General features: G+C 46.4%; 1 long non-coding RNA gene across 1 annotated transcript; it reads left to right on the top strand.

Annotated features, from left to right (window-relative positions):
- The first annotated feature begins 1,005 nt into the window (after window positions 1-1,005).
- Window positions 1,006-5,000, top strand: LOC129603243 (uncharacterized). Its single transcript, XR_008692976.1, has 2 exons — window positions 1,006-2,526; window positions 2,648-5,000. It is a non-coding gene; the product is annotated as an uncharacterized LOC129603243 (long non-coding RNA).
- The last annotated feature ends 4,834 nt before the right edge of the window (window positions 5,001-9,834 follow it).

Below are 9,834 nucleotides of genomic sequence, written 5' to 3'. Positions count from 1 at the left end.
ACACACTGCGACAGGTAGGAGTTGGTGCATGTAATTTGATTGGGTTAGAAAGACATTACACCCTAGTCGGACAGAGAAGCTAAAAGGCAGAAGCAACTTGAGGATCGCGGGCTCTTTGCATCACACCTCCGTGGTGTGTGCACTGATCTGCCCAGCTGGTTTTTGGTTTGTTGATGTGCACGATCAACCTCCATGCTTTTTATTTGCTTTCCCCATTATTTTTATTTTCTTTATTATTTCAATAAATCGCACAAAAGGACAACTCTCTCATCTGCTTCTTTATGGAAAATTTCCACCACAGAAATTGGCGTTGTCGGCAGGATCCCGCGGCAGGTCGTCTGGATGGTGTGACCAGGGACGATAGTCCTGAGGACTAGGGTTGCTCAGCCTCCAAACCTCTACAGACATTCAGAGCTGGGAGGACTGCTCACCCGTCTGGATCGCCTCTGACGAGATCCACAAACTCAGATTCAAACTCAAACCTTAACTTGGCTCGGCCCGGTGAGAGAGATCCTTTTATTTGGGAAAAAAACAAAAAGATTGGAACTTTTATTTTTAATTTAGCCGAAACATTTCAATTGGTTCTTGAAAAGAAATCTTCTATTTGGTTGAAACACTAAATTTGATTAGGAAAATTAATTAGATCGAGAAGAAGAAAAAAAAATCTCAATAATACATGTTCTTAATTAGGTGAAAGTCTGCTCTGGATGGTGAGATGTCAGTTGCTAAGGGTTGGCTCGTGGAACCGAGCTTTCGTCTGTACTGAGGATACAGACATGGTTTTTTTGATCTGTGCGTGGTCCACATGTGGGGGACTGAGTATAAAAGACGGCTTCTGAAAGATGGAGCACGTTTCATGTTTCAATGAGTGGGAAACAGGTTATAGGTTCAAAAGGAGAATTGCTTAGTGTAAAAGGACATACGCACCTTAAAAGAAAAATTAGATACAAAAGAAAAGATCTGAAAAAGCAAAACTATCAAAACTAAACCCCTGAAAGAAAACAAAAGAGAGATGAGAGTAACGGAAAAAAAGGAGATAACAACTCTGGGGAAGAATTGTTTGCACTCTGCCACACACACACACCACACACACACACATCATGTCAAGAGCAAATGCTCCCATTCTTTCTGCTCTTTGTCCTAATGCAGAACTGAGCGCGATGAGGGTAAATCCGGATGTGGACTCCTTTCCCACCATCAGCAGAAGAACCGAAGGAGAAGAAGCGCCCGACCAACAACCAGAACAGGGTGGAAGCTCTGATACCACAGCAGCTGGAGGACAAAGACCACAGCATGGACGCCTCAGTGACTCCCACAACGTCTGCAGCCATCACGTTCTGGGCTCATCAGATGAACCAGCTACTACAAGCGCTGCACCAGCAGGAAAGGACTGTGTCTGAAGCTTCAGAGGCCGTGAAACTGTCATACACGCGTGTGTGTCTGACACAGACACCTGCTTATGACAATCAGCAAAGGAAAACAAGGACAGAGCAACAGCAGAGTGAGAAGACGTGCTCTGACACAGACACTGGTTGAAACAACAGGAGAGGCTTCAGACGTGATCGGCCCAATAGAGCTGCATTCGAGGATCCAGTAAAGGTCTGTCATCGAGGAACAACTGTCCCATCTAAAGGCTTTACCCACTGGCGCTCACATCAGACTGATGGTTGGGGAAGGAGGAAGGTGACGGTTCCTTTTCACGTGACGTACAAGACGGTACCGCAAACACACACACACACACATTTCCACGCACGCAATGAAGAAACACGCTTACAGCTGATACAGGCTCAAATTCATGTTCATGCTTATCTGCTCGCAATGAAGAATCGCTTTTTGCTCAAAAAATCCCACAGAGTGATTTGAAAATGATGACAAACAGCTAAATGACAACTGCTGCATGACTTTACAGTCTGATGGGTTTAAACTATTTCAGTTTAGAAAAATTCAGTAATAGAATCCTCCATGTTTCTAAAAATATTTGTGCACACTATAGGTTTGTCTGGCCAGAACAAAAAAAACAAAACCAGACTATAGAAGAAAAGAATAAAACAGACTATAGGAAGACTGAGACCGACTGAAACTGACTATTAATGACTATTAAAGGGAAGACGACTATTAGAGAGAAGTAATAATAATTACTGTACGTACCAGACTATTAAACTATTAAAAACTTATTCTTTCACTGTCTTGTGCACCATCTGACAGCAAGACACCTTAACATTCATTTTTGCTTTCAAACTTATGCCCAGTTAAATTCTTAAGAAGAGATCTCATGTGTAGTTTAGGTATTTGATTGATTTCCACTCCAGACGGAGTGCAGGTTACATCTACAGACATTCTAAATAATCCCTCTTTTGTTGCTGTTAACTTCAGCTCAGCTGTGCTCTTATCATTGGCTGCTGAGGGGGGGCTGTAACTGAGGCCCTCACACAGGCTGCATCACAGCTTGTTTCCATGTGATACGACCTCCAGAGATGCATCTGACCTGTCCTGTACAGCACATGTGTCTTCTGGTCCTGATGAGAGGTTTGAAGAGTTATGATTTTACACACACACACTCAACTTCCCTCTTTTGAGATGAACACAGGTCTGCGCTTGCGATTTCTTTCACTAACAAACAAAAAGATTTTTGATTTTTATTCTACAGTTCCACACGTCCCTCTGTGAAAACATGATGGAGACAGATGACAGGACGTGGGTCCTTTCGTGAACAGATGTCAACGGGGTGGAGACTGGTGAACGACTTCTGACCCTATGTGACGTATTCACCTACTTTGCATACTTTTAGAAAACTTTTTTTATTCTGCCGTCATGTGCAGCAAACTGTGAACTTGATACCCCCACATTCTAATGACACACTACATGCTTTTGTTTTTATTTTCATTTTTCAGAGGACGCTCTGAGTTAACACTCAGCCTTACAGGAAGCCCTGCTTCCCTGAGGCTCACACACAGACATGATGTAGGTTTGATCAGAGGATGTGAACCAGTGGTCATCACACCTAAATCTGACCACAGACCATGTAAACAACAACAGCCTCTGAAAGGAAGCCATAGATGGCGTTACTGCAGACACCACTAAGACGCTGCTGCGAAGGTCGCTGCCCGACAACCCCTCCCTCTCCTGATCCTTGTTCCCTCTCCTCTTTTCATCTCCTCATCCTCGTTTCCTCGCCTCATCCTAGTTTCCTCTCCTGATCCTCGTTCCCTCTCCTGATCCTCGTTTCCTCTCCAACTCTCTCTACCCTTTCCTTCCTCATCTCCCTGTGCTTTAAACATTTTCTACCTCACAGGAACGCAGACTCTGGCAGACGAATGGTTCCACCTGTAGCCACGGAGTCTGGTTTGGGCCTGAGGGCAGCCGTGCCGCCCAAGCACTTTTTCCCCACGATTCAGATTTCCCAACAGGTAAAAACAGGCGACAGGACCACTACACCATCCGACCAGGGGACTGGGCGATCGTTAAGGAGTTCAGGAGGAAGCACTGGGACTCCAAATGGTGGCGAGGCCCCTTCCAGGACCTTCTGACGACCCACACGGCTGAAAGATCGCAGAGAGAGCGACTTGGATCCTCTCCATCTACTGCAGGAAGGTCCCGGATCCAACAGCCGACCCTCCATCTACATTCCACGGAGAAAATCACCACTAAAGAAAAGAATTGAGAAGGACGACTCTCGCTGTGCTCACACACACAAAGGTGCGAGCCAAGCGCCGCCTGAAGGTGCGCCGATGAATCACACTATCAGCCTTGAGTTGCCGACGCTGGACGACCTGTAGACTCTTCACATCACGGGGAGTGACAGTGACTCAGACGACATTGGGAGGAAACCTGGCGGTGATAACGAATCCCAAGTGTCTCTGTGATCAGCTGATCACAACCTGAAGAACTCCAACGAACTGTCAATACTTCAACACACAGGTTGGAAACAATCTAATGCTACTGTTCAACAGGAAGAAGCAGATTGTTGTGATTGTAACCTTGTTTTGTTAAACTTCATTTTATGTTACTTGGATTGTTGCCTTGATCATATGATGTTTCCATGTAACTTTACACAATACTTTTGAATGAGAAAATTTCACATAATTCACAACACTGAGTTTAAATATCCTGAAGTTGACTTGGTGTTTGATTTGCTCACAATCACTTTATTCACTGCTACAATTAACTTTTATCCTTCATCGACAGATGATAGAGGTTATAAGACAACACAAGCAGCAAATGCATCATCATTTATTTACTGTATGCATTTGACATTTCACCTAGATTGTTTAATGGTTGTCTCTCCCTGATAGACTCTCAACTCTAGCTCCCAAACCCAAGGTTGGGGAGTTGTGTCTCTGTCTGTTGAGACTTGGTGCTCCTTTTTCACAGATAGTTGGACGTCAGCAATGCAGGTGTGAGAAAGTAAATATCTTAACACAACAACAGAGGAGATTATTACATAAACCACTGATGCAGTAGGTGAGTTAATGTAGCAATAGGAAGTTAACAGTTCTGGTTATATAGTCTGATAGCAGCAGGGAGGAAAAATCTGTGTGGTCCGTTATCCCTATAAATTCAATCTGGTATCCCAAATCGTATTATATCTTGTAGTAGAGTTTTTTTTTTGTTTTCTTTGACATCTATTCAATTCTATAAAATCCATATGTAAATATTGGAACAGATATTCTGCTTTAGGGAATGTTCTTGTTTGTCAAACATTTGCATTTTTTAGAATAATTTGTAAATCCATAAGAAGTATAGTATTTGTTTATTATCCGTACCATCCCCCCGTTGAGACATGGCAAGGCCAATGGCTCAATACTGCTGCTCCTTTATAGAGGGATGTTGGTAAGATAGGCTTCCCCTCTTGTCAAAGATAGTAACTTGCGGATTAACGGTTTGTCCTTTATGAGTCCATTTATTTTTTACACTTTTGAGAATGCAGTCCATCAAATGGCTATTTTTGCTGGTAGTTGTACTGCTTTTAACAATATATTCATTAAATCACCTGCATTGTAGTCTTTCCTGTTGTTGTCATCATGCCTCTATTTTTCCATTGACTGGCAAAAATATGAATAGTTCATTGTGCGTATCTGCTATCAGTATAGATGGTAACTATCTGACCTGAATTTGCAAGCCTTAGCCAGTGCAATTATTTCTGCTGCTTGTTCACTGGTGTGTGGGGGTAGCGATTCTGCTTTCAAGGTCTTACTATCAGTCAGAACTGCATAGCCACTCTGCGTTTTTCCAGTTTCAGACTTTGTGCTTTATTCATCCACAAAGACAAATACAAAACCAGGTATTGAGTTGTCCTGTAAATCTGGTCTAGGTTTTCTGACTTTTGAACACTCTATTTGGATCAAATTTTGTCCACTTGCTGATATGATCTGTCCTAAATATTTAACTTTTTTCTTCAACAGCTACGGTTTGTTTTTACTGACCTTGTAGCTGTTCTCTGCCACAAATGAGTGCTACAGTATCTTTCCTGTATTCTTCTTCAGTCTGTGACGCCACCAGAATATCATCTACGTACAGTAATATCTGACGTGGGAGGTGTGTGGGGGTGTAGAGATTCAAGATTTGCTGACATACACTGAGAAAAAAGTCGGGCTAGAACCTTCATTGGGCCCTGGGCGGAGGCTGGCCCTCAATGCACAACCGCAGAGTATGTGTGTGGGTTTGAGTGTCACACTACACGGGGCGAGCATGGGCATACTTGAGCGAGAGAATGGGTAAGTGTGAAAGAAGGGTGAGGATGGCTCTGGCTGTGCTGCGTGTGGCGCCTGGGCAGTAGTACTGCGGTCCCTGGGTCTCGGCTGTCCCTTCCTGGCTGGGGGTTGTAGGGGGTGGGGGGATAGGTAGCAAGGGGCGTCCTGCTGATGGAGGGACCGCGGCTACTGGGAAGTGGTTCCGTCCCTTCCAAGTGGGATGCTCTGCAGTTTTAATTGCATTAGTCATACACACTTGTCCAGGAATCTGGGGGCTCCTTCCGGGGGGCCAGTAGACGGAGCCTTCCCATTGATGGCTCTGTCTGCTGGACCCCTCGGAGAATTGGGTATCTCCCAAAGTTCCTCATACTTAGCCACATACACACACATTTAGGGGGTGGGTGGGCTCCTTCACTGGGGCCTGGGGCTGAGGCCAGTTGTGGCCTCGGCCACTGGCCCTGGTGGAGAGACCACCACCCAGTTTTAACTGCAAAAGACATTTAGGGTGGGGGGGGGCACTGTCCGGGGGACACACCGTCAGCCAGCGGTTGTGCTCCTGGAGGTGTCACCCACCTTCAGTGCACTTTAGTTCCACACACTCACGTCCAAGCTGGGTTGCAGGGTTCTGGGGTACCCTTTTCTGCTGCCCCCTGCCTCCCCCGGGTTGGGGGGGTTGGTCGGGGCTCGGGAGGAGCTGCGGTCCCTGCCTGGGGCCACATGGATGGCAGGCCGGAGACCTACCCTCCCCACGAATGTGATCAAGCGAATGGTGTGGGTGCAAGAATGTATCTGAGAGTGCATTGGTTCACGCATGATTGACTAGTTTGTTGTGAGAGAGTCTATGGTGTTTGTATGTGTTGATGTGATGATGTGTGTTGCACATGTGGGTGGGTGTATGCGTCTGTGTTTGTGTGAGTTGGTATGCGTGTGGTGCGGTTGAAGTGTGGGGGGTCCGGTTTTTCGCCCGAGGTACGATGATCGTCTGCCTGGGTGGTCTCTTTTCTGCTGACCCCACCAATTGCTGGCCTTGTGCTGCAGGCCGCGGTGGCGCCAGGGGATGAGGTCGGGCCGATGGGGTAGGCCCCGCTCCGCTCGTGTGGGGGTGGTGGACTGGGGGCGGGCCCCACTCTGGGCACGGGGGCATCTTCTGGCGGGCTCCTTACGGACCGTGGGTCCTCGGGCTCTACTCTTTCAGGTCGACCCTCCCGGCGGGGGGAGTGTTTGCCCCTGGTTCTCATGGGGCGGACAGCGTTGACCCCCGGTGGCCCACTCTGGCGTCGGGTGCTGTCTCTGTGGCTGCTGCAGCTCTGCCTGGGGGGGCTCTGTGTGGGCGGCTTGGGTCGCAACACCTGCCCTCCTGGAACTGAAGGTGTGTGGGCTCCCTGGCTGCTGGGATTCCTTCCTCTGCTTGCTGGATGGGCGTAGTGGCCGAGCCTCTCACATCACCCTGGCTTCCACAAGTGGCATTGTTCATGCACCAACGTCTGCCTCACCCTTTGGGTGAATAATGTTAAGCTACAGCCTTACTAACCTTGTAGTGGGACACTTTCCAAATCCAACTGTAAGTATTATTGATACTTATCACTACCAATATGAATAATGTGTGATAATAATGTAATAATGCACATATGTATGTATATTGTATGTATATGTTTGTATTAGTATGTGCACATACCTTAGCACTATTATTGGTATTAGTATTAATCTCCAAGGTAAACCACAGTACAAAAATTGTTTAGTTATGAATGTGTTAGCCTAAGGTAGATCCCTGCTTCTTATTTATTTTTTTTATTTTTTTTTGCTCCGATTGTTTACTTAACAGATTTGCTTGGTTTCAGCAGCTGGTTGCACCCCTTACCACCCCCCCCCCCCCCCCCCACACACACACACACCCTCTCGCATACACACCCTAAAGCAGAAACCTAACCTGTCCACCAACACAGCAACATCACACACATTTTGGATTAGCTAAATAAACCATTAAATAAACCATAAATCAGGAAGAGTATATATATTCTATATATACCCTTCTTGTTAAAGCAAAGCTGTCCATCACAATATGGCATTCAGCGTAATATATGCTGCTTGCGAAACTGCTGGACAGAACAAAAAAGAGAAAAAAGTCGGGCTTTCGCAATAACCTTGTTATAGCCTAGTGTACATGCATTCCTGACCTTTGTAAGTAAACGCAAAGCGTTGTTGTCACATGGTATTAAAATCCTAGTTCTTAACAGAAAGTCTATGACGGGTGCTATTCATTGTTCTGCATCAGGTCTGAGTGTATTAGTGTAATATACCTCTGACATGACCAGAGAGTATAGTACCGCACCTTCGATCAACTTAGGTTTAGACAACTCTAGGTCAAAGGTCATTTGGCCTTTTCATCCTTGACCCTGCAATGTCCAAGTGTACCTGTACTTTGATCCCGAAAGTCAAAGTGTACCTGTTCTTTGACCTCGAACGTCAGAGGATCTTTCATCCTCCGTGTTCAAGGGCGCCGTGATCATCAGAACACAGCTGTTATGTGACACGTCCGCTACTAGTTGCCTCTTCGAATGTGTGGCTTTATAAAGACGCTGTTATAAGGGATTTTGTAGTGATCAGAGACTGTCATGTGTGGGAGAAAAATGGGAAAATGGCTGATTCTACCGCAGTAGAGGTTTCTGACAGCAGCAGCGTAAATGTTGGCATTGCGGTGGAGAGTCAGTATCAGCATGGAGCTCCTGAGAAAACGAAGAGTGCAGAGAGCGCTTTGGAGTCTCTCAAAGGCGAGCTTAAGCTACCGTAGCGTCAGGCTCTTTTGGCTATGTGTTTTGCTAGTGTTGCGTCTTTACCAGCTCAAAGACGTGAGATTTTTTCTCCCCCGACACTATAACGATGCCCGTCACTGCATATGACTGGAGTGTTTTGCACGGCATAATAGCGAGGTATCTGAGAGAGTTTTTTGAAAGAATGGATGAGGATGAATCTGACGAGGAAGATGAGCCCGTTGAGAAGAGGAGCGCAAGCGGTGCCGGACAACGAGGAGCAGCGCCTGAGCAACGCTATGGGAGTGTTCGACATGGAGGACCCCGACCTGAAAATACTGAAGTTTGTTTTGGAAACCAGCGGCTCCTCCAGCGACCATTGGTACTACAGAGGGAGCATACACGCGCCTGGAGGCTCATAGCCCGCTTTAGCACCGAATGTGGGATTTTCCAGCAGATTGTGAATGTGTCCTGCAGAGAGTGGCTAAAAATATTTGATGAATGGGGAACCCCGATTGCGCAGCTGTTTCGATTGAGCCAGGATTATAAGGAGTTGATTGCCCTCTTCCCCTAGCCACACCCACCCCGCCCCTCTCATCTCCAGGAAAAAATAGAAACCCTCTACTCCAGTCCTCAGAAAGCAATCAACCAAGCAAGCAACCAGGCAAGCATGGCTTCTCAGCATCAACTCATGCCTCCACCCTCCCCGACTCAGTCGGTGGATAGGGCATGCTACGACAGGAATGGCGGCGACGGTGACACTGCTTCAACATCAATGCGGATCAGCGACCAGTCCTCTCTGGAACTGGGCTGAGATGGGTGCAGTGTTCATGACAGCGAGGAGGAGGTGGACGAGAGAGCCGCGTCCCCTCCATCGATCACGTCAGTACTGTGCAAAGGCCTCCATCCATCCCGGAGGAAGAGGAGGAGTGTGGTGACGAGCTGGACAGGCCCAGAGTTCAGAGTTGAGGTTTTTGGCAAGGAGAGAAGATGCCTCCTAAACTGGAAAACTTGATGAAGAAGATTTCTTGCAACCCGTCTCATCCGGGCAGTTATGTTATAAATTCCTGCTGACCGTTATTGATGTATTCTCTAAAAAAGCGTCATACAACAGGTCTATTAAGAATAAGAGTGCAAAAGAGGTGGCGATCGCTTTTGAGTCTGTTCTTGCCAAGAGTGGAATCCCTAGACGTATTCAGACGGATCAGGGAAAAGAGTTTTAAAACAAGCTATTTAAGACTCGAATGAAAAAACATGAAATCACACATTTCAGCAAATCCAGCGAAGTTAAAGTGTCGGTCATGGAGCGCTACAATAAAACTTTAAAACATAAACTGTACCGTTAATTTACAGGTAAAAACACCCTGAGAGGATATTGTGCGCATATCGAAGCTGAG

This window comes from Betta splendens, chromosome 17, assembly GCF_900634795.4.
Source record: "Betta splendens chromosome 17, fBetSpl5.4, whole genome shotgun sequence".
In the NCBI taxonomy this organism is placed as follows: domain Eukaryota; kingdom Metazoa; phylum Chordata; class Actinopteri; order Anabantiformes; family Osphronemidae; genus Betta; species Betta splendens.
The sequence above is the reverse complement of the archived record's forward strand: the minus strand, read 5'-3'. Positions and strand labels throughout refer to the sequence as shown.